Here is a 27554-nt window from a genome sequence, read left to right on the forward strand (position 1 = left end):
CCCAACACGTAGGAGGTGGGGTGAAGGTGAGGACAGATAGGTCTCTGGAGTTCATTGGCCAGCCATAGCCAAATTGGTTTGCTCCTGTTTGCGCATTCAATAAGCAAGATGATGAATGATACAGGAAGATATTCAGTGACGACCTCTTGCCTACATGTGCATGCTTACACACACACACACACACACACACACACACACACACACACACCTCTAATTAAGCAGATGAACATCCACACTGGTGGGAAGCTGGTGTTGGGTCTAGGCCACAGAGAGTACTATTTGTAGATGACACTTGTACTTCCATCCAGGAGGAAAATCATGTTAGCCTTGCTTTCTCCTAAAACCATTTTCTAGTGGCCAAATTGTGTCTCCTGACAACATTCAATTCGTTCGTTGAAGTCCTAACTCCAAGACACCTCAGAATGAGATTATATTTGTCAGTAGAGATTTTACTAAGTCATTGAGGTTAACAAAGTTCATACAGTTAACTAATGCTCACCCTACAGTGTTCTTTTGTTTGTGTGCATGTGCACATACATACTAACTAAGTAAGTAAGTAACTAAGTAAAAGTAACTAGGTACCCCTTAGTTACCATGGGAATAAGTTCTCTACATCTGGATTTTAGTAGCCGGTTTGGTTTTTCTTGTTTTTGTTTGTTTGTTTGTTTTTAAAAATATATTTTAAAATTTTTAATGATTTTATTTATTTTTATTTTGTGTGCATGGGTGTTTTGCCAGCATGTGTGTCTATGTAAGGGTGTCAGCTTTCCTGGAACAGGGATCAAAGACAAATGTGTGTTGCTATGTGGGTGCTGGGAATTGAATCCTGGTCCTCTGACAGAACAGCTCTTAGCTGCTGAGCCATCTCTACAACTTTATTTATTTATTTATTTATTTATTTACAGACAAGGATTCTCACTGAACCTGGAAATCACAGACTTGATTAGGCTGGTTGATCCTGTAACTGGCCTTAAACCAGCTATTTAGCTGAGGATGACCTAACAACTCTATCCTCCTGTACCTATCTCCTAAGTATCATGGAAGCAGAGAATAGGCCAGCATTGGATAACCAAACCTACCTGCACCTTGATCCTGGATCTGGGAGCCTCTAGAACTGTGGTTAAGTAGGTAACTTCTATTCTTTATAATTGGGCCAGTCTCAAGCATTGTGTTATAGCAGTGAAGACCAAGATGCATATACATGTGCACTTGTGTATGTGAAAAGAGCTATTTTCTTTCCCGTTTTTCTTTTTCCCAATTGGTTATCACTTTGGTAACATTTCTTTACTCCATTTCTGAGGTGCAAGGGCTGGCTACCTATGAGCTGACGGACAGAGGGCTGATGGGGTCAATGCAGCCATCTCTCAAGATTTGTTAAGTAATTACCTACATTAATAGACATCATGTGCTGGTTTTTCCTTGAATTCAAAACTGTGTATTCACACTGAAGTTCCTAGATATTAGTCAACAGCCAGCTATTGATACCTAAGTTATGTCTAATGAGTGAAGGATAAAAACCACACATTATAAAATTTAAATTTGACAAAACTAGAACAAAGCTCACTGATCACACAGCCTCTTTGGAATTGTCACAATTTTTTTTATCAGTCCCTTAATCTGTAACTAAACTTGCTTTACCTCTATTTTAAAAAATTACTTTATTGTTTCTTACTAGTGTGACTATAAAAGACTGCTCACCTCTACTGATTGCCAATGCAGAATAAATACGTGGTGATTTTAAGACTTCTCTTTTATGAGCTAAGAACTTTATCTTTATCTGTTTACAAGATTATGTTCATGAGAAAATTGAACTTCCGGACCCCCCCCCCCCAAAAAAAAAAGAATTGATCCGTCGCTTTCTGAACATATGACTAATTTCAGGATTTAGACACTGAATTTTGCTTCTTCTAAAGTTCGCAACCTAGCCTCACATTTCAGAATAGACCATGAGAGCTAAACTTCAGATGGGCTTCCAGATGTGTCTGGGTCAAGCAGCTTTTCTCCATGCAACAAGAGTTGACTACAAATTTAATTATCGTCACATATGGTGAGTCCTTGCCTTTCATCAAGTTTCATTCCTGGAACTTTCTGACGCAGTGAATTGACTTAAAGTAGATTGTAGGTTAACTTTAGAGTGACACAAAGTGAGAGTTCTGTACTTGCTTTTACATAAACCGTGTGTGTGTGTGTGTGTGTGTGTGTGTGTGTGCTCTCGAGTATGTATGCACTTACACGTATGCGTGTGTGTGCATGCGTGCATACGTGTGTAAGAGTGTGTGTGAGTGTGTATGTGTATGCTCACACATATGCGTGTGTGTGTGTGTGTGAGTGTGTGAGAGAGAGAGCCTTCCTGTCTTCCTGTCTCTTTTCCAGCACTCCTTCTGCATGCCCCCATCTGCATCCGTTTTTCCTAGCAGACAGCCCAAGTGAGTCTGCACACTTCATTCTATGACCTAATAGAACTCTGAGTATAGAGATGCCCTCTGTGTATCTTCAGCTTCTTCTCAGTGTAAACTGCTTGGCAGCTTATGATTAAAGAGTTCTCTTTTCCTGCCTCAGAGTCTTTGTTCATTACCTGCTATGTAGTTAGCCATCCCTCCACCCAGGCAAACCCCACTTCCCCTCCTAGGCCCTGTTAGATGCCTCCTCTCTCATAACCTACACTCTACCCTTTCAAGCAAGGGCTTGCCAAGTCCCTCGGAACACAGGATCATCCCATGTACTACACACGCTGGTCAACAGGACCTATCTGCCCCTGTGCTTCAGGAGAATGACCAGACTCCATATCTGCCATGGTCCTTGGGACAATCTCACAGGACAGGCATCAGCAATTCCATTTTAACAGCTGAGCACACAGAGATCAGGTACACAAGAAGAACAGGTAGCTAGGAGGTCACCATCTTTCTAGACCTCACTGTCTGGTTCTGAAGAAAGCTTAAAACAGCTTAAAACCTTTTGGATGTTGTGTGCAAAATCTCCGGCACACTTTCCCAAAGCTTTGCCTACTCTGAAGATCTTTTTCCCATGATGCTTTGCCCATTCTGTTGGCTCTCAATCCTGTTTTGTTTTGTTTGAGGCAGGCTTATCTAATGCTGACTGACTTCTGCCCTTAAATGTGTTATGCAGACAAGGATGCCCTTGAGTTCCTGATCCTCCTGCCTCTACCTCCTGAATATAAAGCTTACAGGCATATACTACCACACTGGGAACTGAACCCAGTACTTTGTGCATGCTAGGGGGGACGTTCATCAATGGAGCCACACCTTCGGCCCCTCAGTATATGTTTCTTATTGATAGATTCACCTCTTAACAGCTGAGATATCTGTGCCTCCTTGCTCTTAACCCGTCACAATAATACCCACATTCCCAACCTTAGCAGAGAGATCAGGCTAGGATCTACCGAGAAGAAAACCGTTTCCCAGACCAGCGTGATCATCGGCAATTATGGCATACATTTGTGAATGAATATTGCTTAATGCGGTCCAAAGAATAATTCCCAGTGCTTTGTAGCCTGTTCTGGGTAGTGCTAACCAACACTAACTGCTAATGTGTAAGGCCAATGTGCTTCTCCCCCTGTGGAGACCATGGAGGTCTGTAATCATGGCTATGCCTGTCCTCCAAAGGGCTCACTTAAATGATCTGTGAACCTTTGATAGGGGTGGTATCAGTCTTTCCTGCCCAGGCTGAGCCACCTAGGGAGAAAGTACTGGTCTCTGGCCAAGGCATCTGGTTTTGTGGCATGAAAATGGTAACGGTCTGGCTTCTGGCTTCACTTCCCGTGTCTGACTCTCTGCATAATGGATCGAATGTCTTTGTGGTGGTGTGTTCTGCAGCTTTCTGGGATCTGGGTCCTTCTTTCCTTAACTCTTAGGAAGCAGGTCTTCTGTTTGTTCTCCTAGCAATATGACCTTGACCCTCAGCCAATCCAGTCTTTCAGAATCCTCCAAGTCCCCCAGGCTCCTCTAGCCCAGGTGTTCTTAGAGTTCCCATGACTGGCTTTTGTAGTCAGCTTGCCCTCATCAGTAACCGACTCCTGTGCACAAACATCCTTTTATCTACCCAGTAAAACCATTGACTCCTGTCGGGTTTTAATTGTAGTTTTATCAGCTTGGCTGGTGTTGGTTGGGGGCTTTCTAAACACTCTGTAGTTTTGTTTTTTTTTTTTCTACCACAACTGGGTGTACAAAACCAAACTGCTTTTTAAGATGGGATGATCTAGAAAAAAAAAAAAAAAAAAAAAAAAAAAAAACAGACAACCGCAGTGTTTTGCATGTGAAGGCAATGTCTCCTAGATACAGATTTCACAGATACGTGTTCTTGCTCTCCCCGATTACCAGGGATCAAAACAGAGTTGGAGTCAACCTGATCCACTCGAGGGCAGGAGCCCCTGCCTAACTTATTCGGTACCCTTTCCTGGTCTCCTTAGCCAATCTCTTCGTAAACGATTGTGGGTCCTACTGATTTGCTTGTCCATTTTGCATCCATTAACAAACATTTCTCTGGATGGCAGTACTTTTTAACTAGACCATTGATTCTGCTCTTGGACAAGTGTCTGTTCTAAAGAAGTAAGCCTGTGCTTTCTCCCAGGCTCGTCCCCTGTTTCTGAGAGGAAAGGAGGAAGTCCGGCTTCAAGCCTTGTCTTTCCCTGCCCTCATGCATGGTGTCTTCTCCTTTGGCTCAGGATGGTTGTATGCCACTAATACCTCCTGATGTAGAGCATGGAGGCCAACCTTCTCTTTATGTTTTACTTTAAGACAAGGATGTTGCTGAGATGTTAACACTGCCCTTGAACCTAGGAGCAGTGAAGTATCCTGGGAGCTCCATACTGTCCAGGGGTAGATGATTTTGTAGGAGCAGAGCAAGCAGTCCCCTGAAGAGTCTGGTATGTTCACGGACACTCAGTGAAGACACAGTTTAAAAGACATGTGGGCCTAGCCTCTGGGAGTTTGGGCTTATAGTTGGCTTGACACTATCCCCAGACTCCCAAGCAGATACTGGGAGCTGTGCCCCAGAGTGGCCTTGACAGATGCCACCATGTTTGCACTGGTTGTGGGCAGATCACCAGTGTGCTGGGCTCTAGTGCTATGTGAGCAGGTTTGATTTTTCTGCCAATACTTCAATCTACCTTCTTATTTCCTTTCCTAATCTTAAAGATTAAAAGTCTTGAGGGGATTGGCTAGGTGTTACTTTGAAGAAAGGAGGTGTCTGGTGGTAAGAAAGGACTAGGCTGGAGAGGAAGTTTCCTGGCAGCAGTGCATGCTGAGAAAGAACCACAGTCCTTATTCACAGCACCTGGCTCTCAGTCAAAGAAACAGGGAAGGTAGCCATGCCAGTGTGTGTCTAAGTGACATAAAATGAATGGTACTGGGCCCGGGGCACCAGGCTGATGAAGTCAAGCACTCCTCATCTGTGCTTCAACAGTTGTCTATTCAGAAATAAATTGGGTGCTTTACAGTTTCCTGATGGGGCTGGTGCTAAAGGGCTGAGATCCTGGGTGTACAGGAGAGGCCAAAGAAGAAAGATCACAAGCTTCAGGTCTCCCTGAGCTTCAGAGTAAGCTCAAGATAGCCCTGGGAAAGACCCTGATTAAGACCCAATCTCAAAACAAAAAGTGAAAAGGGAGCTGAGGATATGGCTCAGAAGTAGAGGGCTTGCCTTGCGTTTGCGAGGCCCTGGGTTTGATCCCTAGTGTGGCAAATAAAAATAATAAAGTTTCCTATCAGCTGACTCCCATTAGTCAATCCCTTGTGTTGAATAGGTTTTAGTTTATACCCCATGACAGCACTCCTAGGGCTCAACCTTCACCTCTCACTTCTTCATCTTCCTAAAGATCAAATCTGTTGTCAACAAAATAGGACTTCCTGTGACTTATTAGTTCCCAGCTCTGATGTTTTGTTTGAACAGATAACAGCTTTTGTAATACTTTATTTCTTTCTTGGTTTGTATTTACTTGGTAACTGAGATAGCCTAAATGGTTTTTAAAGATTTACTTTAATTTCATTTATGTGCATGTGTATATGTGTGTGTGGAGGTTGTATACATGTGTGCAAGAGCCCTTGGAGGCCAGAAGAGGGTGTCAGATTGTCCTGAGACCCAAATGCCAGTCTTCTGCAAGAGCAACAAATGCTTTTACCCTCTGAGTCATCTCCCCAGCTCCAGTTTAAAGTTTTATTGGGTAGTGTGTCCTTTAGAGTTAGGACACAGATGACTTTTCTAGAAAAATGTAAATTAAGCAGGAAGTGGATAACCTACTAAGTCAACAGCTGTAAATTATGATAACAAGTCTCCTGGCAGTGATCAGGAGTCAAGAGGCCCAGGTGGGTGTGCAGGCGAGCGTGCGGGTGTTTGTGAGCAGACACTTTCATACCTTCAACAAAAGATGACTCACTGTGCTAAATAAACCAGCGTGGAACACAGCAAAATTGATGAAGCTTTTCAATTCAACTTATAAGCCACTGTAATGTTATTACCAAGCTGATGAACCTTAAGCAATAGGGGCAACTGCACTACTGTCTTATATGTAAGTCCAGAGAAAAGACTTCTTCAGGAAACAAATCTAAGGAAGCATTAGAATACGGCTGTGCCCTGCTGGATGATGGCAGCATCTGCTGATCATGTTATTGTATGTTGTTACCATACAAGCATCCTAGAGGGTGCAGGTTAATCAACACAGTCAGTCAAAAGACAAAAAAAAAGTGTCACACCATGTTCCATTTTATAACAAACCTTGCTGTGAATAAGTTGAGGCATTGCTAAGGTAGCAATGAAAGCTGGGCGTGGTGGCACACACCTGCAAGTCCATCCCTAGGTGGGTCAGGATAACAAGGCCAGTCTGAGCTGCATAGTGATACTTTGTTTCAGGAAAAAGAAAAGAAGAACAAGAAACATAGTAAATACACAAATCAGAAACATTGTTATTTCCATTGTTAATATTGTAAATCATTGGCACATGAAACTTTTTTTAATGACTAGCAATACATTTTTTTAATGACTAGATGGCTATGACTAGACTATGCCATCCTCATCATGAATACTGGGTTAATTCATTACAATGATATCATCAGCAGAAGGTAGGTAACCTGAGTTCCATTAGAGCAGAAGAGAGAAGACTCAAGGTGTCTTCAAGGTTTGCAGTCTGGTCATGGGGCAGAATCAATGGGTATCCATCTGTGCTGGAGGAAGAAAAAGGAGAGTTAGAGGTCTGTAGAGCAAGCTGGAAAGACAGAGCACTGAGACCCATGAGGACAGGCAAAGCCTGGGAATGGCTATATTAAGCCTAGCCATGGGAGCAGGTTTCTGTGCATGAGGAGTCAGTGCAGGCTGGAAACAGTCACTAGAGAAGAGCTTTAGGCACTGCACCCCCACCCCCACCCCCCATTGTAGGAATACTGGCGTGGGTAGTGACATCACTGAGAACTATAACCTGAGTAAGGTGAGAGGGAGAGAGCTCAGCCATAGGCTAGACCTTCCATAAATGGAGTAACCCTGGGAGAGCTGGGTGGTGAAACCAGGAGAGGTAACCTGTGCTGTGCAGCATGAGTGTCAAAGTCAAGGTCATTTGTGAAAAGGGAGAGAAAATGATCTGGAAGCATTAGTGGGGAAGGCACAGCAGCTACTCATCGCTTTCTATCTACCACTTTCAGGCAACAGACACGCGTGTGTGTGTGTGTGTGTGTGTGTGTGTGCACGCGCACACACACGCCACAGAGACATACACACACAGACACACATAAACATACGCACACAGATACACACACAGAGACCTTCATACACACAGACACATACAGACCACACAGAGAGACATACACATATACACAGACATATACGCAGACCACACAGAGAGACATACACACACAGACACACACACACAGACACACATAAACATACACGCACATAGATACATATACAGAGACATTCATACACACAGACACATACAGACACACACAGACACACATATACACACACACATAAATACACACACAAAGACATTCATACACACAGACACATACAGACACACACAGACACACATAAACATACACACACACATAAATACACACACAAAGACATTCATACACACAGACACATACAGACACACACACAGAGACATTCACACACAGAGAGAGACATTATCACAGACAGACACACACACAGAGACATATATACAGAGATACACAGAGAGACATTTATATACACAGACACATACATACACATACATCACAGACACACACAGACACACACACACACACACATCAGGGCAGGAGTAAATGCACAATCACTCATCTTTTAGAATGGTAGATTTAGGAATTTTTTTCTTAATAGCTTTTTTGTTTATTTTTTTTGTTGTTTATTTGGTTCTTTTTGGTCTTGAGAGAAGTTTCTAATGATTAAAGTAAAGATTTTATTGATGCTCTCACGAAGAATTGTTCAAATAAGTGCACTACTCAAGATTGAGTTGAAGTGAAGAGATCTGCTCCCGCTGGCTCACTCCTGTATCCAAGGAAGACAATATCCCTTCCACCCAATACTTTGATTATCAAACTGTAATCTCCTTCAGAGAAACCAAGCAGAAGAGAATAACAACAATGAATTACAAGATAAACAGCCCAAACCATTTGCAAGTCAGAGGCCAGAATTCCCTTCCAAGACTGTCTACTTTGGGAGGTGCGCCCAGAGTCTCAGGAAAAGCCAACGTTTGGAGGCCTGCCCTCACCCCCCTTCCCCGGTTTCTACTCTGAAGACATTTCTTCCCAAAAAAGAATAAAGAATACTCAGTGGAAAGTATTAACTGCTTGGCAAAACTACACAGATGCAGACAGACAGAGGCCAGTGAAGTATAAATATTTCATACCAGAACTGTCTTTTGACCCAGCCAGTAATATCTATCCCAGCCGCAGAGCTAAATGTTTGGATGAAAATGACAGACCAGGCCAAGGCTGGGCTGCCAGCTGCAGAGAGGGGACCAGGAAGCTCAGCCCTGAAGAACGTGTGGACATATGTCTTCCTAAAGCAAGGAACCCAGGCATCTGACCTTGTCCCTGATCCCTGAACCTGGAACAGTGACAGTTGTTTTCCTTGAAGGATTATTCGTATCATACCATTGTGTCTGTCTCTCTGTGTGTTTCTCCCTCTCCCCTGCCTTTTCTCCCTCCCTCTAGACCTCCCCCTCCAAATCAGTGTTTGTTTATTTGGATTTTAAAGTCATCAGTAAGCTTCTCTCCAGTATTTCATCTCCATCTCCTCCTCTGTGTCCTCTTCTTTTTCTTCTTTCTCTCTTTCCTTTTGTTCTTTCTCTTTTCTAGTCCTTCTTCTTTCCTTCTGCTTTACACTTCTATCTTCTTCTCTTCCTTTTCCCCCTTCTCCCCTCTCCTTCCCTCCCCTTCTCTTCCCCTCTTCCTCCTCCCCTCCTCTTTCCCCTTTCCTTCCTCTTCCCTTTCCTTCCCCTCCCTCCTCCTCCCCTCCTTCCCTTCTCCTCTTTCCTTCCTTTCCCTTCCTCTTACTCCTCCCTTTCCTTCCCCTTCCTCCTCCTCCCCTCCTTTCCTTCTCGTCTTCCTCCTCCCTTTCCTCCTCCTCCTCCTCCTCCTCCTCCTCCTCCTCCTCCTCCTCCTCCTCCTCTCTTCTCTCCTTTCCTCTTCAGCTTACTTTGTTTCCATTTTGAACATGGCTACCCTAATGACTATTATGAAAAGACAGCTTCAGGTTGGGGAGGACTAAGAATGAACATGTTTCTATTGCAGTCATGGCTATATCCATTTGCCCAGATTTTCTAGATTGTGCAATTTCAATTCATTCCGTCTTGAATAAACTGGTTAAAAGAAAAGATGCTGAAGAAAGAAACAGTTAAGGAAGTGTCTGTCACTTTAATTCTCTGCAACTGTGCGAGCTACTGGACCCAGCATTTCTGTCCTCATCTGATGGACACAAATCTGTGTCTTGAGGTTGCTCAGCTGGTCCTCCTTTGGGTTTTAGAGGACTGTATGTCCCTTATACTCACATCTCCTGAGGTGGCTCGCTGCTTCATATCTACCCTCCATTTATACAGATCTCCCTCCTATCTCTCTCTTTCTTCAGAGACCCCACCTGCCCCCAGGTTTGTGCAGTCCAGACTCAGCCTGCATCAGGAGCTGATCTTCACACCAGGCTTCTCACCCACAGGTGGTGACCACTGGATAAACCCTGACATGCTCAGCTCCAGCCCCTCACAGCAGTCTCACAGTTGCTTGGTGGTACCGTGTGACACATGAAGGACATAGGTAGAAGCCCCTGGAGGAGAATCTTTGTAAAGGCAAAGGTCAGGAATAGTGTGGAGCTGGATAGCCAAAGGAAGGGAACAGAGTGAGCAGGGAGTCTACAGCATCCAGGGTACTGCAGTTGGGGACTACATGGACATAGTCTGTTCTGAGAAACCAGAACGCACACTACAAATCCATTTATGAAAGTAATGGGAGACAGTCAGTGACACGCTTGCCTTGCTAGCTTGGTATCCTGAGCTCAATCCCCAGAACCTAGCAGGCCTAGCAACAGTGGAGACAGAAGACTATGTATTGAAGCCCCTGAAATCATGAGCCGTCATAAACCCTTGTTCCTCCAAGTTGACTTTCTTAGATGTTTTATCACAGTGATAGAAAACTAGCACGAAACCTTTGTGTCTAGAAGAGCTCTGTGCTCATAGCTCAGCACTGGGAAATCAAGTAAGTGTACTGATGAGGTGATTAAGCAGAGTGAGTAACCAAAGTTACACATTCAGTCTCTTTTCCTGACCCCTGGCATTGTGGACACATACTTGGTCAGCCAGGCACATTGATTTGGCATTTCGGAATGGTTCGCACAATCAGTGACAATAAAGCTTTGCAGATATGCAAGGAAAGGCACATTGGAGGGTGGAAAGGGAAGTTAAGATGGCGCTATGGAGATAGATTACACACAGATACACAATGTACAGGTATACAACATACACTGACACACTAACACACACATAGGCACATTGACCCCACACACAAAAAGACACTGGTACACAGACTCTGACAGACACATAGATACACTAACACACACACACACACACAGATACTGACAGACATGCTGATCCACAGACACAGAGACACTGACACACACAGACACTGACACACACAGACATTGACAGATACATAGATACACAACACACAGAGTTACACTAACACACACAGAGACACTGACAGACATGCTGATCCATAGACACAGACACTGACACACTCAGATACACTGACACACACACAGAGGCACTGACACACAAGGATACATTGACATACACAGATACAGTACTACACAGAGAGACACTGACAGACACTGAAACACACTGACAGACAGATATATGAGATATACATAGTAACACACAGACACTGACAGTTATATAACATTATAGCACATACACAAGATATACATAGTAACACATAGATCCTGACAGACACAGTTACATAACACAGAGAAACACTGACACACACACACACACTCACGCTGACAGACACACAAATACCCAACATATTGACACGCTGACACATACAGATATACAACATACACTGACACATACAGACACTGACCCACATTCTGACACTGACAGACACAGAGACACATATATATGCACACACAAACTCATATGCATATACAGATATACAAATGCACACATATCTACACAAACAGACACACATCCATACACAAACACACATATATGCGCACACACTCTTAATTCATGTTTCAGTTATAGCTTTTTCTGCACACACTCCTTCCAACTCTGCTTGACCCTCAGGGTATCTGAGTTCCATCCAGAGCCCCTGAGTTTAAGTTCTATTTCTTTCCAGTATCAGGGGGTTGAACCTAGGACCTCATGCACAGTAGGCAAGCACTCTACTGCTTTTCAGCTCCATTCTTTTTATTTTTTATTTTGAGACAAGGTCTTATTAAATCACCAAAGCCGATCATGAACTCACTCTGTCGTTGACTTTGGCCATGTGAATGGAAGTCACAGGTCAACCTTAGACAACTTCCTCAGTTACCCCTGGAGACGGTACAGTTCTGAAAAAAAAAAGTATCCTGGCAGTTGGGAACCAAGGAATACCACAAAGTCACATAGCACAACAAGCCTCACATAGGTTTATGGGGCAACACACAAGAGGATGGCTGCCTCTGTTGGGTGAGAAGCTGGGGGGCTGCCTCTGTTGGGTAAGAAACTGGGGGGTGACGGAAGGGGCAGAGAACTCAGCAGGAGGCCTGCTTTATATAGGGTTTCTTGGGGGTAGAGCTTCCCAGGGTGGGGATTGGTGGGATTTCAAAGCAAGCCCAGGGATTGGTGGGATTATGAGCTCAGGGACTGGTAAGGTTTGGTGAGTTTTCAAACCAGGAAGTGGTCTTGGGTCGTTTATCCTACACACTGTCCCCCAACACACCTTAGTTTTTGGGAAAGGGTCTCATTACCCTGGAGCTCACCAAGTAGGTTAGGCTGGTCAGCTAACTAGCCCCAGGAATCCATGTGTCTCTCTGTCTCCTCAGCTATAGCCTGGACTACAGACATGTGTCCTTCTGCCATGCTTTTACATGGGTGCTGACTATTTGAACTCAGAACCCCATGTTTATGTGGCAAGCACACCCCAGCCCCAACCCACAACCCCGGTATAAAGATTTGGTGGGGAAAGACATAGAGATTGTCTCTGAATGCTCACATTCCGGTTATTCATGGCAATCTTCATCTCTCGTTGCTACCAGTAAACAAAACACCGGCCCAGAGTTCAACTTGGCAAGCGAGAGAAATCAAAGAATGGATCTTTGAGGCAAAATGTGGGCTGTATCTATTTGTAGCTCGTGTAGGCCTAGAAAAGCCATGCAGGCAGGATGCACAGTGCAAAGCAGCAAAGACAAGGAGAGCGTGAGCCTCCCCAACACACTGCTCTGTGGCCGACAGACCTTCTAAACTTGCTGCTCAGAGGCTGCAGGGAGAGGAAGCAGAGGATGAGGACAAGTCTGTGCATGGATGTCATCTGAGGCTGCTGTCCCCAGGCATTTTGCAGTGACTCCTTGGGGAATGTTATACTCATGTGGAAGCCACCAAGCTTGTCTTGTGTCTGCTCTTTGTCTCTAGCTAAACCTGCCCCAACCCCAAGTCTAGAACTTCTGAATTCTCAGCTCAAACCCCACCCTTCTATTAGTGTCTGCCTTGCCTCAAGTGTGTGTGTGTGTGTTATGGTGTATGTGTTATGGTGTGTGTATTGTGGTGTGTGTGTGTGTTATGGTATGTGTTGTGTGTGTGTGTGGGTGTGTGTGTGTGTGTTATGGTGTATGTGTGTGTTATGGTGTATGTGTGTGCTATGGTGTGTGTATTGTGGTGTGTGTGTGTGTTATGGTATGTGTGTTGTGTGTGTGTGTGTGTGTGTGTGTGTGCGCATGTGTAGACCTGAGTGTAATCTTGGGTATTGTCCCTAAGGTGCCATCCAATGGCCTGGAGCTCACTAAGTAGACCAGCTGTCTGACCAGTGAGCCCCAGGGACCAGTCTGTCTCTGTCTTCCCAGTGCTGAGATTACAAATGTGTACCATGACGCCCGCCGTTTTAACCTGAGTTCTGGAGATCAAACCCAGCTTCTCCTATTTGTGCAACAGTGACTTTACTTATTGAGCCCTTTCTCCTTATGCCTGTGCTGCCCCGTGGTCACTATTAGAGGCTTGTCTAGAACATGGGGGTGGGGTGGAGAGCTCCAACATCTGGGGAGCAATTAATTGAGAGCAAGTGGCCAAAGAGAACACAGGGCTGGAGAGGGGGATTAAAGGGGCCAGGCTGACATACATAAGCAGGGCAGATAAGAAGCAGGGCCTGACTCTATCCTAAGGACTGGGCTTTCCTTCAGTGGGAACCAGAGCTGAACAGTACTGTTCAGAGCAGCGATTATGGGAGGCCAAATGCACACAGCTTGTGCACACAGCTTGTACACATAACCAGGAGCTTCCACAGGGTCTTAGGAAAAACCCACATCCAGGCTGATGCCTCAGGACTGGCTGCTGAACAGTCAGCCAAGAGTGCTGGCTTGGGACAAGCAAGCGGAACTTGAGCTCATAGCACCAAAGGGACCGAGCCTTAAGAACAGCTGTGTTCTGATCACACCACAGCAGGACGGGAAAACAACAAAGAGGAAAACCAATGAGAAGCCTGGAGCCGTCTGTGGAAAATCCCAGCAAGGCTCTTGAGCACCAGCCAGGCTCATCCAATGGCTGTTCACACTTGGTAGAGAAAAACCTCTGAGGAGGACTTCAGACCAAACAGCTCCCGGGTGTGCTCATGAGGATGGGAGCAACCCTGGGCCAAGGTCTTTAGTAGTTAGATTTCTTTGACAAAACCAAGTTAAGGACAGAGAGGCTGATTTTAGCTCACAAATGGAGGTGCAGTCCATCAAGACGGAGGAGCTATCATGACAGGAGTGTAAAGCAGTTGGTCAGTTGCATTTACAGCCGGGAGAGGCAATGATGGTACTCAGATCTCTTGTCATCCAGACCAGGGCCCATGGGACACTGCCACTCACACTTGGGCTAGGTTTTCTCATCTCCTTTAACGTAATGTAGAACCTGTCACAGACCTGCCCAGAAGTTTGTCTCCTAGGTAATTCTAGACCCTGACAAGTTGATGATCATCAAGAACTGCCACAGTCTCTTTGATCTAAGTAAACAAAAGGGTCCCTTTAAAACCCTGGCCCTAGTATGTAGACATCTTGGCTGCTGACTTCATGTTAGCTAGACTTGGAGACTCCTAGTGATGTTTTGAGTGGCTCTTCTTAGAGTTACAGGTATAAGACATCTCAATCAGGCAGAGAAATGGCAGCAAGTGGAAAATCTATGACACTGGGAGAAGGGACAAGATACAAGGCTACCTTAGAGTAATGGCACCTTCCTGTCTTTGGGATAAATGACCTCATGTTGTGGTGACTCCCAAACATAAAATTATTTTTGTTGTTACTTCATAACTGTGATTTTGCTATTCTTATAGATTGTAATGCAAATATCTGGTATGTAGGATAAGTGACCACTGTAGAAGGGTTATTCAACCCCCAAAGAGGTTGAGACTCACAGGTTGAGAACCACTGCTGTAGATGTAGCTTGTAGCATGGACTTGGTCCTTGGCAACTCTGCTTCCCCACGCATGCATGCAGCCATTCGTTGCTCTGACTCACACCCAGGCATTCCCTGCATGCAGCCTACTCTCTGCATTTTGCTGTTTCTAGTCTACCCAGTCATTTTGCTGTTTCTAGTGTACCCAGTCTGCTGAGCCTACTGTGTGCTGTATTAGAGCTCAGAGACAAGTAAATGGGAGAGTGACTCCTTCCACCCAAGGAACTTATATCCCGTGAGAGAAATAGGTGCCTAAATGAAATCCGCATGCATTAGTTTTTAACTGTCAGCTTGCCACAAGCTGGACTCCCCTGAGAAGAGAAGAGGACCTGAGGGATTGTCTAGATCAGTTTGGATTGTGGGTATGTGTTATGTAACAGTTTCCTCCCAGACTAAAACATTCCATCCTGAAGGGAAGCTCCTTAAACCTGAAGGTAAACAACTCAAAATGGCTTCAGGAAGTTCCTGAAACTGATAAGACTATACAGGCCCCTCCCTACCAAAGTAAACTATAAAAGTCGTGATTCTCCCCAAGTCTGAAGGACACTGAGCTGCAAAGAAGACTCCGAAGCTAGACCAGATGCCTGGAAGAGAGTTAGGCCAACTGAGGCTCCTGGAAAGGACTCTCCCCAACAAGTTGATCTTACTGCAGGCTGTGCAGTATGCTCCAGGTTTCCAGCTTTGTGAGCTGTCATCCATGCTGGGGTGGGTTTTGGTCTTTGAGTCATTTCTGCTTCTGTAAGTAATTCCTCACCCATATTTCTGTAACTCCAGTAAAACCCACTGGTTCACCAAGTTGATCTTTGGTGGTGTCTGTTCTTTGATCTATCATGGGTTTTCTATCTGGGGTGAGTAGACATGTGTGTTGTGTCTTCCCAGGAACATTTTGTCATGCAAAATTGTCTTGATAGTTAATTGATGGTGGGTGTCCATTGTGAGTGGCCCCTTTCCCTAGTTGTGTGGTGGTGGTAGTGTCCTAAAGAGCAGGCATACAAGTAGCCATTCATTTCTCTCTGATCACCGCCACAGTTATGACGACACTTTAAGTCCCTGCCTTGACGTCTTCATTGTGATGGACCTGAAACCAGGAACTGTAAGCCAAATAAATCCTTTCTTCCCTAATTTACCCTTTTTATCAGGATTTTTTATATAGCAACAGAAAGGAAACCAGAACTCTATGGAAACACAAAAGTTGGAGCCTGGAGTTGGCCTGGAAGGGTGGAGGAGTCAGAAGTCACAGGTAGGGATGGACTAAGATAATCCTTACTATAGAGAGTGGGCATGACTCTCTTTGCTAAATTAGAAGTAGAAGGCAGATGCAGAATCATCATGGGAAATCTCAAGCCCGTGACACTGTTGTGGGAGATATTTAAAAATGGGGGCGGCACCTGATCTTGGTTGTTCTTAATCAGCCGCCATCTTCCCGACTAGACAAGGCCTGTGGCCACGAGTGGAGGTGGGGTATTTTCACTGCTGTTTGACTCAGGCCTCTGGCTCAGGGGACCAGAGATACCGGCCCTGACACCCATAAGACTCTAGTGCGGGAGATGGCTCTGCCACATGGTACCCAGTAGAAATGAGACTCTAATGTTTAATGATTATCCAAAGGCTTTATAAGTTTGATAATGCTCAATTAACAAGATGCTCACACAATTAGAGGTGTGTCCCAATATCTAACCTTGATATAAGTTGTTATCCAGGACTGCTCTCCATACATGCGTGGTCATCCATGGCTCCTACATCTCCCTTAGCTCCTCCCCTTCCTTCTCCTCTTTCTCTCCTTACTCCTCCTTTTCCTCTCCTTACTTCTCCCAACTTGCGGGGAAATTTTCCTGCTATAGACACAGCAAGCAAAGTAGAGGCCAAGGGTGGGAATTAGGAAGCAGGGAACTAAGAACAATAAAATGAGGCCCCGGGTGGAGCTCCTGCCTGAAATAGCTGCTCTTCACAGCACTGGGGGCCACCCAGACAAAGCCCAGGGTTCAGCTGGCCTTAAAGGATCAGGGTAGAATGACAAAGGGAAACAGGTTTAAGATGTGATTAAGAAGCTACTAGATATGAGATGTGAAACAGAAGGAGGCCCCTGAGGTAATCCTGGTTCCACTGAAACTTCCTGATAGGCACTGGTGGTGAGTAACTGCCATGCAGATTAGGGGAGAGGCAGCTTTTAAGGAGAGAGGGTGAGTCCACTGGCCAATGATGTCGTTTTTAAGAGACAGCCAGGCAAACTCAGCTTTCTGTAGATATTTGGAATGGCAGACCACACCCCACCTTTGAGTGGATGGATACCCGAGTCCTGCACATGTGAGTCACCAGCCTGGGACAAAGGACCCCAGAGAAAGTGGATGCTGGCCCAGACTGAACCTGGGAGACTGTCACACCCCCAAAGCAGGAAAGCTGGCTTTCATGTGAAAGCCAATCTGGATTCTCAGTGGTGATGAAGGTGTGTCTGCAGAGGTGGAGGAATCAGAGAGATGAAGGGCAGTGGGGTGGGGATACCAACAGAGAAGGGACACATGAGTGGGAGCTGTGGCTCGGGAAGCAGACAGAGTGTCAGGTGAGGTTTCTGGAGTAATGGAGTCGTTGCCATGCTTGGCAGACACAGGAAGGAGCCAGAGAAAGGCAGGGTTGGTGGCTAAGAAGAGGTACTCACAAAGAACTGACCTCAAAGAAGGGAGCAAGAGTGTTGGGTGCCAGGATGGCCTCCACAGAGCCAGGGCCCTTCATCCTCTGAGGCTGAAAAAAAGCAGGAAGGTAGGAGAAGGAGCAGGGCAAGAAATGGAGATGTTGGATAACAAACCATTCCTACTCTCAGGGCTTGTGTGTGATGTGCACATATTTGTGTGATGTGTGCATATCTGTGTGTGATTACGTGCTCGTGTGCATTGGTCGATTTCCTCATTGCTGGAACAAAACACCCAACAAAAGCAATTTAAGAAAATAAGACTTCATCTGGCTCACAGTTTGAGGGATACAGTCCATCATGGTGGGGAGAGCATGCTATTGGGAGTTTGAGGCAGCTGGTCACATTACAATATCAAAGAGAAGGATGCTATGTTCCACTTACTTCCTTTTTTTACAGTCCATGGGATGATACCACCCACATTTAGGGACGGTCTTCCTACCTCAGTAAACCAATCTAGGAACATCCTCACAGACATACTCAGAAGTTTATCTCCTAGGTGATTTTAGATCCTGTCAATTTGACAGTGGAGTTTGATCATCATAATGTGCATGCATGTTTCTGTGTGTGATGCAAGTGTGCATGTGCATGTGTGCATGTGCAAGTGTGCATGTGCAGGTGAGCATGTACATGTGAATATGCACAGGTGTGCAGGTGAGCATGTACAGGTGGGATGTGCAGATGTGCATGTTCTTGTGCATGGATGCAGATATGCATGGATGCAGGTGTGCATGTGTGCATGTGCAAGTGAGCATGTGCAGGTGTGCATGTGCACATGTGCCTGTGCAGGTGTGCATATTACTGTGCATAGATGCAGGTGTGCATGTGCAGGTGGGCATGTTACTGTGCGTGGATGCAGGTGTGCATGTGCAGGTGGGCATGTGCAGGTGTGCCTGTGCACATGTGCCTGTGCAGGTATACATGTTACTGTGCATGGATGCAGGTGTGCCTGTGCAGGTGTACATTGTTACTATGCATGAATGCAGATATGCATGGATGCAGGTGTGCATGTGTGTGGAGGCTAGAGGACAACCTTTGGTATTGTTCTTCAGGAGCCACCTACCTTGTCTTTGGGAACTGTCTCCAATTAGGTAAGACTGACTGGCCAAGGTGCCAGGGATCTCCTTGTCTGCTTTCCTAGTACAGTACTGAGAATACAGGGGCCACCATTGCACTTAGCTTTTTACATGCAGATTCTGGGGTTTGAAAGTAGAGTCTCCTGCTCAAAGAGCAAATGCTTTACAGACTAAGCTCTCTCTCCAGCTCTAGGAACTAGTTTTTTTTTTTTTTTTTTCTGTCTCAACCAAGGATTTCTCTTCCTTATGCAATGGCTTTGGCTTCTTCTTCCACTAGCCTTGAGTGAGTGGGCCATGAGTGGGCGTGGCCCTGCAGGCCACTTGCCCTTTGTCTCCTGAATTGTTAGTCAGGTTCAAGAAGCACAAAGTGTCCCAAGCTCAGCATCTCCAGAGAGCCAGGCTTTTTACTGTGTTGGCTTGACACATTTTGCAAGCAACAATATGAAGAAAGTAGAAAGAAAAATCTAAACTACAGCTGGAAAATAATTACTTAGTGGGAATAAATAAACTTTACATTTAAATTTTATTTATTTATTTATTTATTTATTTATTTATTTATCTAGCAGAGTTAGGGTTTTTCTGTTTTCCTATGCAGTTCAGATTCTCCACAGTTCTGCCTCAGCTTCTCAGTGCCGTGGTTACAGGCTGAGAGAGGATCAAAGAGAGGGTGGGACCAAGAGAATTTTCTTCTATGTCTTGAGTGCTCTCTTCTTCAGAGTCAGAGTGAGCTAGAAGGTCCCAAGATGGACACTTGGTACATCTGGACTCATCGCAGTCTCTGCTAGTCACAGCGGGACATAGAGAACACTTCTCCTAAACATGGGACACATCAAGGCCTCACTCACAGAGTAAAGGGGGAGGGGGCTGGCGTCACAGCTTGGACTAGACGTTTGACATGAATTTACTAGAAAATCTTTCTCGTGCCAGCAGAAGTTCCTTTGCTGACACAGGACTCACAGCTCGTCTTCGTTCTTAAGGTGTGGTTACAGCCTGTCCAGCATGGGAAGGGCTCTAGCTCTCTGTCATGCAGTGGGCTGGCGATGCTCTTCCAAACTCTCAGTTCTGGAGAGAGCTCAGTAGGGAAAGCACCTACTGTGCCAGCGTGTGGAACTGAGTCTGGACCTGCAGCACCCATGTAAAAATAATGGGAGATTATTTGTGAACTTGGCCCTGGGTGGGCTAAAGACAGGTAGGTCCTTCAGACTCACTGGCTACTCATCTCATCCAGTTCATCATCTCCCTGTCTCAAAAAATAAGGTGGAGGGGCTGAAGACAGGGATTAGAGGCTAGGTGCACATGTTGATCTTATGGAGGACCTGGGTTTGGTTTCTAATGCCTACATGGTGACACACAACCATCCATATCTCCAATTCTGACATTCTCTCTGACCTCTGCTGGCACCAGGCACACACGTGGTTCAAAGATGTCTAAGCAGGCAAAGCATAATAAAACTTTTAAAAAATGGAGATGATAGAGGTGACTCCTGACATTGTCACACATGTGTGCGTGCATACCCACACTCATCTACACATGTGCATATGCACCTGAAACCACCCATACGACATAAACGTGTGTGCACTGTATACACAAGCAAACCTCCAGTTCTTGGGACCTAGGAATTGTGGCTGTATCACCTCTGTATTTCTATATCATCAGACAGATTATACACTGCACAAATATTTGGTTCTTCAGTAAAATCACTGCTGATCATGTCGCGAGTTGCTGAACCTCTCTGAGCTTCAGCTTTCTGTATGTGTGATATGAGGAAACCCAGCTGGGTTTCTTAATATCCTCTCAGCTCATGCTCTGAATTTTTTTTAGGATTCTATTTCCTGTGGTGACTCCATATACCCTAGGGTCTGACCTCCCTGGAGGTTACCAAAGTCTTTCTTTAACCCTGTGATTTGACAGAATAGATTTATAATTGGAAACCTAAACAGAGATGGAAAAACAATACATATGAAAAGAGCTCTGAGCGGGATAAACTGTGCACAGTGACTTGGTAATCGTTGGCAAGTGCTAGGTATTCGAGGAGAAGTAGGAACAGGGCTGGGGTACCCGCTTGGGCTGTGTGCTACTGAGACTCTTCCATCTTTCAGGATGCTCTGGGAAGGTCAGCACTGTGAGCTTATGTGACCTTAGCTAATGGCTCCTGGGATGAAGGTGGATTCTGTGGCTAGGCTTCTCTTTCCACAGGTAATGAAATGGGGTCCGGAACCATTATGCTGGTATTGGGACAACTGGGAAAAGCTGGTCTAGGGAGAGCCAGGAACAGAGCTGGGTGTCAGGGAAGATTCAGTCAGTGTTGGCTGCTAGCCAGAGCTCTGTATCTGTCAGGAAGGAACATAAAAGTGGTAAAGTGTGACAATCAGGAAAATGGGCTGTATTTGAAAGCAAACCCCTTATGTGCTCTGCAAGGCCTGTGTGTGTGTGTGTGTGTGTGTGTGTACCTGTAAGGGTCCGTATGTTTGTATGTATATGTGTGTCTGTTTGTCTGTATGTTTGTGTGTGTGCCCGTGTATGTATCTGTGTATGTTTGTGTGTGTGTACCTGTGAGTGTCTGTATGTGTGTTTGTATGTCTGTGTGTGCCTGTGTGTATGTATGTTTGTATGTGTGTGCCTGTGTATCTGTGTATGTTTGTGTGTGTGTCTGTGCATGTGTATGTCTGTGTGTGTGTTCATGTGTATACATGTCTCTCTGTGTGTGTGCACACGTGTGTGTGCACATGCACCATGGCCAATGCTGGAAAGGGAATAAGAAATTCTTACAGCATGTAAGAGCTCCCAGTGTGTTGGTCAAGGGAGAGAGCAAATGGCTGCAGAGGAGTCTATGTTCTCAGCATCAACATCTCTGGAGTGTATGTGTATCTATCTCCTTTCCACAGACACCACCCAAGAGCACACTGAAGTAAACCCCACAGAAGGCCTTTGGGTTGGGCTGGTGCTGACCTCTGGGCTCTAGGCCTGAATGATCATGTAATCATTCACTTTTACCACAGCCTGGAGGCCCAGGATGGAGACAGTGGGGACTTCTGAGTGTGGAGACAAGAGCTCAGGGATATCTCAGTCAGCATGGATCTTATCCTTGTGGCTCCTGCCCTTCATTGTCAAGAAAAGCAATGTTCAACGTCCCCAAACCTTTAAGAACTTTTTCTCCAAAGAGAAAGTACAAGTTTGTTCTTTGGGCTTTGTGGAATGTGACCTCAATGCTGACAGTCTCTGATAGTGTGAACAGTACAGCCAGGGCCCAGCTGTCAGCATATGAAACCACTTCAGAGGGCTGGGCAGAGCCCACAGTCCTGCTCCCAGGCTTCAGTGTCTTTGTGGGATGTACTTCTGGTGGATGCTCATTTGTTTCCATGTGTACTTGCATGCATAGCTGCATGAGTGTGTACCTGTATGCAGACATAACTGTGTGCATGCATACTTGTATGTCTGCCTGCCTGAATGAATGCAGATCTGTATTCTGTACATATGCATATATCTGTATGTATGCATTTTTAGTACATGAACATTTTAGTACATGTGTATTTTCATGTATGTGTGCCTATGCACATGTGTACCTGTATACATATGTGCCTTGCCTGCATGCATATGTGGGTGCATGTATATTCTGGTTCATGGGGCCTTGAGTACAGGAAGGAACACTGATAACTGTAGTTATCTCAGTCCCAACACTCCCTCCTCCCCAGTGCTGTCAAGGATTCACCAAAATCAACCCAAGTAGTAAGAGTGGAAGCCATGAAGTCAGTTTCCTTCCCAGGACCCAGCTATAGGTTTGTGGGAGGCCTAAATCCATACTCCAGTCTCATTCGTGGCTCTGTTGCCTGGAAGAAGGAACCTTAGAGATGAGAACCCAGTAGCAAACCAGGAAGAGACTTTCTCTGGCTCTCTCAATTCCCCAACCCTGCCTGGGGCAGAGTGCCTTAATCCCTCACAACATCAAGGAAGTGTGCTTGCTCACTGGCCCAGAGCTTGCCTTAGGCTCAGTTCTTCTCCAGAGGCTCTGTGGGAAGCACCCAATACCAAAGGACGGCGTATTCTCTACAGTTTTATTCCGGCTGTGCAAGTTCTCTACAATTCTGAAAATGTTTGCATTTAAAGCTAGGTCAGAATAGACAGACTGAAATTATGAAGACCACTGACCAAGTCCAGGGTCTTAACAACTTACAATGGGCACGCAGATAACGTTGTGCATGCACGATGCTGGGGTTCTAACCTTCAAGCACGCACTCCATCAACTGAACCCCATCTCCCTCCTTAACAGCAGCTCTGTGATCAATATTTCATTTACTTACTGAGCATTCTTCTCTAGTACAGACAGGCCCTGCTCTTATGTTGTTCAGCAAGGAGGAGGTCATGATCTTGTGAGGGACAAAAATGAAAGGACCAATTAATCGCGGTGGCTTGAACATGCGCTCGGCCATCCCTCTCCCTTACGTTGGGCCTCTAGCCTCCAGATGTTGGAATTATAAGGAAAGCCTTTGGAAGTGATTAAATCATGAGTGTGGAGCCCTTTGGAAGTGATTAAGTCATGAGTGTGGGAGCCCTTACCAAATCATCTGTACCCGAATGGAAAAACACCCACAGAGATCTTAGCACGCTTCTTGTTCTGTGTGACATCATAATGACAGGATGCCTTCTGCGCACTGGGAAGAAGGCCTTTGCCAAATTCTGAGCTTCTTGGGCTTACGACCTTCAGAACAATGAGAACAAACATATTGCTTGTAAGTATGTTGTTTGTAAGCTGCCTACTCTATAGTATTTTGTTATAGCAGCCTGGCTGGAATAACACTGACTATGCTGACACAATGGAGAGGTGCTTTCTACCTTCCTTCTGAGGAGGTGACCGTGAGAATTTCAGGGAAAGGGAAGGAGAGCTTACACACAAGACCTGAGGCTATAAAGAAGGCCAAAGCAGTTCCAGGGAGTCAGTAGTGTTAGGAAGCAGAGGAGTGGAAGTGGGAGGTCAGGTCAGAGGTCAAGTGGGTGTGAAGCTCAGGTCCGAGGTCTTATGGGAAGTACAGGGTGAATCGCCCCTCAGTCATGAGACATCTTCCTGTATGGGAGATGGAGGAAGCTTGAGGTGGAAGAGGAGCCCTGAGGGGAAGAAGAGGGGACAGAGGTAGCAGGAAGGTAAAATGGTAGCAGCCTGAGTAGCAGAAATGGAGGGATCACCTCTATGTAAATGTGGGGGAGGGGGGCATGTGCTGGGGGTCTGCTCAGCCGCAAAAGCATCTCCTGCAGAAGGGTCTAATTAAGGACTGCCTGAGAGATCAAATATTGCTAGTGCAGACACTACCAGCCAATAGGGAACTGCTGTTTAGAAGAGATGATTATTTGGGACCAATGGGGCGCAGGCGGAGGGTATTGAAGGAGCTTGCAGCAGTGTTCAGAGGAGCTTGCTGCGGCATTTCTCACCAGCTCCCAGGAGTCTGTGTTGTTGACTCTGCACCACCTCATTTCCAACCCCCAAGGGCAGGTAGGGTCAGGAGGTGAGTAGTCCAGGGCACAGGCAGCAATGGCTAAGTGTGAAGAGTGTGGTCAGAATCTGCAAAGGCCTCCAGCTGTTTCTGTGCAGCCCCCTGAGTGCTGGACAGAGGTCCCAGTGATAGCGCTGCTGATTAACCACAGTTGTGGGTGAGAGTCTGTCACCTCAAGCCATAGACTAAGCAAGAGGCTGGTATGAATGCACTTCTAACCACCTGAGTCATGTGCCCCAGGGGGCTTGTGTGGCTACCTGGGAGGCTCTGCTTTGGAGCTCCAGGCTTCCACTCCTCCAGCAACTGTCCAGGCCAATGAGACAGGTCTGTAATTGAAATCTCTGAAACATTAGCTCTGCTTCATTTACCTATTGCTAAGGCACACAGCACAGTGCCTGGTGGAAACAGTGCGGAGTACACACGGCGTGAGCGACAGCCGTGATCAACAAAGGATGAGTCGGTAGTGCTAGCCGGAGACACACTCCACACAGGCCGGTCTCTGGAGCAGGTTCCTGAAGCCAGACCACAAAAGGTCAGTACATTTTGGCAGAAAGCACAAACTCAGCTTCATGGATTTTTTTTTTTTTTTTTCCACTTTCAATTTCCATGACTGACTTAAAGACTGACTGCAATGGACCATGGTTGTGTTGAATGCCTGGGGAAAGAGTGAGGTAAGCAGAGTCCGGTTTTTAGCCATCAATGTCAACATTTTATTCCTTTGGCTGGGTCTGGCTTACTACGTAATTAGGACGCTGGTTAGCTACTAATGAGTGATTTATAAATTCTTATAGAAAGCGTCATTTGAAAGAAATTTAAATGAAAAGAGTAAACACGGAAGACTACAGGCAATAAAGGAACTAAGTGGAATCTTCTTCAGGATTCCCCATTTCAGTAATGGAGAACCCATCTGGTTTGAGGCAGAATCTGCAGGCCTTTATCCTCCTCTCACTTTATCTCCTCGGTCTAGCCCTTTATCACATTCTATGGGCTCTGCCTAATGTCTCCCATGCTTTTTGTAAGCTAAGAAGATCATGGTACCCAACCACAGGGACTAAAATGCCTTCAAAGGCTGAAGCACACTGAGTGAGGCCCAGTGGCTGTCCCTAGGACAACCTGATGCCTATCCTTGGGCAGTGGAAGACTGGGCTCTTCCAGCTCCACAGAACATAAACCTCCAAGCTTTGAGCTTCCAAAAGAGCCAGTGCCATGTTCTCCCAGTGTTGGAGCCCAAGAGCCCCCAGTTTAGTCCCAGTGAAAGATGGTTGAGGTGGAAACTTAAGGGTTCTTTGGAAAGTTGGTTGGATGGTGTTTTGCTGGGGCAAACACAAATGTTTAGCAGAGGCGGACACAGGTGAAAAGCTAAGACAGACACAGGAGAAAGGAGGTTCTGCTAAAGCAAGCACCTAAAAGGAGACATGATAAAGAGCTTTCCGCTAACTCGCGTTTATTGGTCCTCCTTGCATTACATAGTTGAGTTCCGTTTGTTGGGACTCCATAGAGAGAAACAGAGAAATGCACAAAACAAAACAAAACAAAAAACCAAAAAAAAAAAACTTCTGGTGGTGTGCTGCAGCTTCTTGCCACTTCTGTGGACTCAGGCTGGTTGACAGAGCAATGTCAGCTGAGACAGACATACATGCTGAGGCAAGACATGTGGAGGATAAGTGATGTTTGGAGGGAGTATAAAAAGGATTTGATGAACAGTGATGGAGGCTGAGCTTGGCTTGCTTACATAACTAAACACTTGTTGATCTCAAGCCTTTGCTGATCTTTGCTTCACTGAGAGGGGCACAGCCAAGAACTTTTCCTGGTATTCCTCTTGGCCCCGGTCCCTCTTGCTGACTCAAGCAGAGGCTGAGGCCTGGCTGTTCCTGCTAGGTCGTGCCACTGCTGCTGATTCGTGTTTGCTATTCTGACTACCAAACTGGACTGCTGGTGTATCCGAGAAGTGTTTGTGAGTGGACTGAGCTGCCGCTGCTGACCTGTGAACTGAACTGCTGATTTCCTGACAATGCAGATGGGATTTGCTCCAAAGAACCATTTCTAAACAGGTCCACTTCCCCCCGTATCCTTTCTTTCCCACTACCTCTGGTGGGTGGTGGGATAGAAGGGAGGTTAATGCATTTAAGAACCATCATTAAAAATAGCCTTTGGGGAAAAAAAAAAAAAAAAAAACTAAAGTTACAGATGGTACAGCTTTTAAAGGGTAGAACTTCCTGGGAGGTAGCTGGGAAATTGGGATTGTTAGCTTCAGAAGGGATTAATGTAGGTCCTAAAGGATCCTAGTTAGTCCTTGACAAAAGAAGAACAAGATCAGCCCTGTCTGTCTGTCTGTCTGTCTGTCTGTCTGTCTGTTTGTCTGTTTTACATTAGATCATTCCCTTTGAAATGCATGCCTGCCATGATGAGACATAGCCATGAAAGAGGAGGGGCTACCTGACTTTGGACTTTCAGCTTACAAAACTGTGAGCTAGATAAACTTCTTTATGTCATAAAGTACCCAGCCTCTGTATTTTGTTATGACAGTGGAAAAAAATGAATTATAAACCCAGTAAGATTCAATGGGAAAGATATCAGGGAGGGAATTGTGTGTATTTTTTTTTTTTTTTTTTTTTTTTTTTGTTAATTTTTTGCCTAGAAAAAGCCACCTTATAAGGGATCAGGCCTAGAGAACGGTAACCAACCTGGGGGTTCAATGGCTCTGTGGGCTCTAGGTTCATGAAGATTTGTGGCAAGATTTGAAGAGACAGGAGGAACAATTATGGGGCCATCTGATTGGGAGTTCCCTCTGTAGCTAGGATGTGCCCAGGCCAGACTACACTAGACCTGCAACTTTCTACAGTTCTCAACTGGACATTTACTTCAGGAACCTACCTCTATCAGAAAGCTCAAAGCAGTCCTGGCTTACTTAAATCCGACAGACAAGATGGATGTTCTTTTTTTAAAAAATACTGTGTATTTTTATTATGTTTAATTACATGTATGGATATGTGTAGATAAGCGCCATGTCTGCGGAGGCCAGAGGCATCTGATCCCCTGAAGCTGAAGGGAAGTAGTGAATCTCCTGACCTGGGTCCTGGTAACTGAGCCTGGGTTCTTTGTAAGAGCAGGAAGTACTCTTAACCACTGAGCTGTCTATCCATAAGGGAGACGGTCTTTCGGTGACTGGTAACGACCCCTCAGGAAAATGTGCACTG

The 27554-nt window shown here is 45.5% G+C and overlaps 2 long non-coding RNA genes across 3 annotated transcripts; one reads left to right on the top strand and one right to left on the bottom strand.

Annotated features, from left to right (window-relative positions):
• Nucleotides 1-6696: 6696 nt before the first annotated feature.
• On the bottom strand, nucleotides 6697-16997 carry LOC143435023 (uncharacterized). The gene is made up of 4 exons (XR_013104992.1): nucleotides 16794-16997; nucleotides 11958-12042; nucleotides 7080-7172; nucleotides 6697-6850 (listed from the first exon to the last, which is right to left on the bottom strand). It is a non-coding gene; the product is annotated as an uncharacterized LOC143435023 (long non-coding RNA).
• A 7265-nt stretch (nucleotides 16998-24262) lies between these two features.
• LOC143435024 (uncharacterized) lies at nucleotides 24263-26856 on the top strand. Of its 2 annotated transcripts, XR_013104994.1 has the most exons (4): nucleotides 24263-24369; nucleotides 24737-24889; nucleotides 26236-26422; nucleotides 26664-26856. It is a non-coding gene; the product is annotated as an uncharacterized LOC143435024 (long non-coding RNA). The 2 variants fall into 2 exon arrangements; XR_013104993.1 differs by lacking the exon at nucleotides 24263-24369 and having other exon boundaries at nucleotides 24394-24889.
• Nucleotides 26857-27554: the final 698 nt, after the last annotated feature.

This window comes from Arvicanthis niloticus, chromosome 18 (assembly GCF_011762505.2).
Source record: "Arvicanthis niloticus isolate mArvNil1 chromosome 18, mArvNil1.pat.X, whole genome shotgun sequence".
NCBI classification, from domain to species: Eukaryota; Metazoa; Chordata; class Mammalia; order Rodentia; family Muridae; genus Arvicanthis; species Arvicanthis niloticus.